The sequence below is a fragment of the Littorina saxatilis genome, linkage group LG6 (genome assembly GCF_037325665.1).
Source record: "Littorina saxatilis isolate snail1 linkage group LG6, US_GU_Lsax_2.0, whole genome shotgun sequence".
Taxonomy (NCBI): Eukaryota; Metazoa; Mollusca; class Gastropoda; order Littorinimorpha; family Littorinidae; genus Littorina; species Littorina saxatilis.
In genome coordinates this window covers 18,856,979-18,861,822 of record NC_090250.1, presented here as the reverse complement: position 1 = coordinate 18,861,822, position 4,844 = coordinate 18,856,979, and the positions used below count along the sequence as shown (strand labels likewise).

Genomic DNA, 4,844 nt, shown 5'->3' with positions numbered 1-4,844 from the left:
ACACCATAACAACTCTGATCACCACTTGAAGATCACTAGGACACCGACACACAGTCAAAAAGGCTATCATATCGTAAGCTCCCAACCACCCACTCCACAGAACTCAGAACTCAGAACTCATGTTTACAAGGACAACAAAGCTAAGACGCGGACCAAACACGTAACGCCAAATGAAAATGAGGCAGTTATCTACTCCAGGGGCCGGTTTCATATACCGCTCTTATCCTAACTTAGGAGCTCTTAAGGGGTCAAGATGGGGTTAAGAGCAAAGTTAAGATAGGTGCGTTTCACGGACCGCTCTTTGGCCAAAGAGCGCTCCTATGTCGCTCTTAACATAGGGCAGCCCCCCCCCAGCCCTAAGTTAGGTAAGAGCAGACAGAAGCGCCCCCAACTTGCAAGGGAGATAATTTTAATCCTAAAAATGGCGGCCGTAAATGAGACTGTGAGTCGACTCGACTCGTGCATCATTTTGCGATATAACATGCGCCATCAACACATTTTCGTCACCGCACGGATCCGCGGAATGCCCAAGACGATAAGGAGAGTGCCGCACGCTTTCATTTGTCAAAGCATGGACTCCTCTTTGAAATATGCTGACAAGAGTGTGGACGGTATGCAGTTTAGCACTTACAAGCACCCGCGAAGACTATGATTGCACCGTTTTTTGCGTGATTGATGTCTGTCAGTCCATGCACGGCGACATATTCTACATCAGCAAGGAAACGAGTCTTCGCTGCATCCACCGAATGTATATTCTGCCTTGCACGACGAGTGTGAACCCGACAGGAAGCGGCTAACCACACGTACTCGTGAGCAATTCCAGATAGCTTGTACTTGTAGTGCACTTTTTCGGCGTGTTTGTGGTGCTGTTTACACACATTTTCGAACAACACTCTATCAGTCAGTCAACGAAACAAAACAGCACGAGTATAATATCAACAAGGAAGGATGCCACGCCGTGACGGCTTCTATAGGCATTGAAGTAGTTGGTGACGAACATCTTTGGACCGTGTGTCGTGTTGTTCTATGGCCAGGGTGTGAAAAGGGTACCATGATTTTAAATGAGAGTTGGGTGTGTCCTGCAATCCAAGCACCTCTGGGCTTGTTCATATACGGTGACATTGGCTACATCTTGACACCCTGAATACTCAGTCACACCCTATATCTACAGCAGTGCTCCAAGCAGGTTAACTCAACACGTGAACTAGACACGTCAGCAAGACACGTCAGCAAGACACGTCAGCATTGTTTCCTGTCATGATGAAAAAAGGTAATGTTTGGAATAGATCTAAAGCATAATTGATCAAATGTTCCTTTCAAGGCATGCTACTTTTCAGATTGTGTTTGGGAATGTTGTTGCAGAAAATGTCAAGGTTATAAAACAGCTTGCATGAGAGAAAACATTAGAGCAGAAAAGGCATGTTTGAAACTTAAATGGGTTGTTATTGTTAATCAGCACCATATTATATACTGACTGTGCTCGTTGTAAGTTTGACTTGGTAGCTGTGCTGACAGTGTTGTCTTAGTATCATCTGCACTGCAGATCTGTGTAGCGTATTCACCTGGTAATTGTAAATGCATACAAGCAAACACTGAAACATTCAGCAAACGCTCATAATTTTCTTTCTTGTATCACCAGAGAATAAACTTCATCACCGTCTGCATCGTCTGGCACCACCATGCTCTCCTCCAGTGTCATCTTCTACCCGTGGACACTAACATACAGTTACCAAAGCAAGGGCAGAGACAATGAGGAATGCCAATGAAAGCATAAGTCTTAGTGAACGTGGTGTGCAAGAAAAGACTGGACATCATTTCAGGTAAATATGTTATGCTTGTAATATGATACTCATTCTGTCATTAACAATTCTGTAGAACATTTGGAAAACAAAAGAAGAGGCGTTCTGGGATCACATAGTAGACTACTAACTTGTGTAATAGTAGTAGTATGCATACACATTGAAAGAGATGTGTCAAAACGTATTGTTCTCACACACAGTGACACACACAAAAACTGGACAGTGAGTAAGAAGAATGCTGTTTCAGTGTTTGACTTCTTTTTTAAACTTTTATCTGAAACTTTGACTTTAAATTTTACTTCTCCTTGATATCAACAAAACTGATTCTTAAGTGACAATAACTAGTAATTTACTAGTACTAAAAACATGTATTTACGCTGTTATTGTTAACGTGGGGGGCATAGATTGTGAGGAGAATAGAACATGCTCTAGGGGATTTCAAGAAATTGTGCTTTGTAATTCAGTTGGTTTGTTCCATTTCCTGAATTGTTAGCCTTGTCTGATTCATTTTAAAGGACTGAGTCATTGCTGATATACAGAGCTTTCTTTTAATTGTTTAACCCCTCTAAATTAACGCAAGACCTCATGTTTTTTACTGCTGAAGCGATTGACACCTGCATCAGCAGTAATGGCAGAACACAAAGTACAAAAGTTAACCAAAGAAGACACCCTGTTCTGGACAGATAATTGATGTTCTTCTTCACGTATGTAAACGTTGCCAAAGCGCTTTGAGCTGTGAAGAAGCGCTATATAAATGTTCTATTTTCATTATTATTATTATTGTGTCTATCCTGAACTTGAGCTGATTTTTAAGTGGTACTTTGTGTTTTTTCGGGTCAATTTTTGGGGCATCCTTTTTTGAGCAGCGGAAGAGTGTGCCACATTTCCAAGTGAAGTGCCTTTAATGGCGTAGAAAGTTTGAACAAAATGATTCGGGAGTGATTTTTTTTTAAAGTACACAATTTGTACAGATAAAATGGTTTGCTAAGTGTAGTATGAATAAGAGCAAGTTTTAGAATTACTCACTGTCTTCTCTTTTTCTTGTAAGATTATTTGGTGAAACTGCTCTGTTGCTAACATTTAATACAAGAAACCTTCTGCTCTTATGACTATGTTGCTGTTCCTTGTTCAAGGACCTCTACCCACACACTGATGCTGACACTCATTGAGGGGCCAACTACCAACACTGATTGTGATACTCGCTGAGGGGTCGACTACCAACACTGAGGCTGACGCTCGCTGAGGGGCCAACTACCAACACTGATGGTGATACTCGCTGAGGGGTCGACTACCAACACTGATGGTGATACTCGCTGAGGGGTCAACTACCAACACTGAGGCTGACACTCGCTGAGGGGCCAACTACCAACACTGATGCTGACACAACACTGATGCTGACACTCGCTGAGGGGTCGACTACCAACACTAAGGCTGACACTCGCCGAGGGGCCAACTACCAACGCTGATGCTGACACTCGCAGAGGGGCCAACTACCAACACTGACCCTGATACTCTCTGAGGGGCCAACTACCAACACTGATACTGACGCTTGCTCAGGGGCCAACTACCAACACTGATGCTGACGCTTGCTCACGGGTCAACTACCAACACTGATGTTGACGCTTGCTCAGGGGCCAACTACCAACACTGTATGTAGTGGCCACTGTGTAACCTCCCTTGCACAAAACAACAATTTTATATTTAAAATGGTTAAAGGAATTTTTTAAGCATTTACATTAATTATGCCAGGAACAGTCTGCAGACACAGAAGTATACAGTGGTTTTGTCAATATTAGTTAGCAGTTAAAACATGTCCAACGCTCATATTCTATTTCTATACTACCTGTCAACAACAACAAACTAAGCAAACGCGTTTGAGGGCAGATCATTTTAATGAGGCCATTTATTGTAAAACCAATTATAAGACTGAAAAGGCCATTCATTGTCCTATGTTATATAGAAAACAGATTTAGTTTACGCGAGGTACTGTTTATAAAGTAGAACCTACAAGACTAGCATCCCCAACAATCAAATTCGCAAAATCAAGTTCAACGTGTTAAAATCGACATATACTGTTCAAAAAAAGAAACGCATAGTTGCTACTTGCCAAATTTGTTTTATTTTTCGAAAAAATTAACAGAAAATCCAATATTTAGATTATTTGTTTGAAATTTGGTATGGACACAGTTGAATGCACACACAGTTCATTTGCATCTTCAAATCAATCAGTCAATCAATACGATTGGGTGCCGAGGCTGTCAAGTCAGTAGGGGTGTGACTGCCTTGAGCAGCAACAACTGCCCGGCACCTTCTGGGCATGGACTGGATCAGATGCCGGATATCTTGCTGTGGGATGGTGTCCCACTCCTCCTGAAGTGCCTGCAATAGATCGCGGTGATTTGCCGGCGCTTCTTCTCGCCTGCGCACACGTCTGTCCAATTCATCCCAGAGGTGTTCTATCGGGTTCATGTCTGGCGACATGGATGGCCAGGGAAGCACCTGGACATGGTGGTCGGTGAGGAACTGGGTGGTGAGTCGTGCTGTGTGCGGGCGAGCGTTGTCCTGCTGGAATATGGCATCCTGGTCAGCCAGAAGAGGAAGGGCGTGTGGGCGCAGAATTTCCTCCACGTATCGCTGGGCAGTTATGCGCCCTTGGACCAGGGTGCTCCTTCCAGCGGTATTGATCGCCCCCCACACCATGACGCCTCCACCACCATGAACGGTTGCCTCATCCACACAGTTGGGCGCGTAACGTTCGTTTACTCTCCGGTAGACCCTCCTCCGACCATCATCAGGCATGAAAACAACCGGAGGTGAAAAAAGAGGAAAATAAAGTGGGGGCCTGGGGGCCGCAGTAGGCCCCCAGTGGGGTCGAGGGGCAACGCCCCTTGTGGGGGCCAGGGAGCAAAGCCCCCTGAAGCTGAAGGGGTTTCAGCATTTCTGAGCCTTAAAATGGGCATATTTATATATATACACAAGCTTTATAAGGCCCCCTGAAACTGAAGGGGCTGTAGGCATTTCAAAATCTGAAATTGGCATTAAATA

At 44.0% G+C, this 4,844-nt stretch overlaps 1 long non-coding RNA gene across 1 annotated transcript; it reads left to right on the top strand.

The window, feature by feature from the left end:
• The first annotated feature begins 200 nt into the window (after nucleotides 1–200).
• Nucleotides 201–4,071, top strand: LOC138968671 (uncharacterized). The gene is made up of 3 exons (XR_011456256.1): nucleotides 201–1,270; nucleotides 1,640–1,820; nucleotides 2,933–4,071. It is a non-coding gene; the product is annotated as an uncharacterized lncRNA (long non-coding RNA).
• The last annotated feature ends 773 nt before the right edge of the window (nucleotides 4,072–4,844 follow it).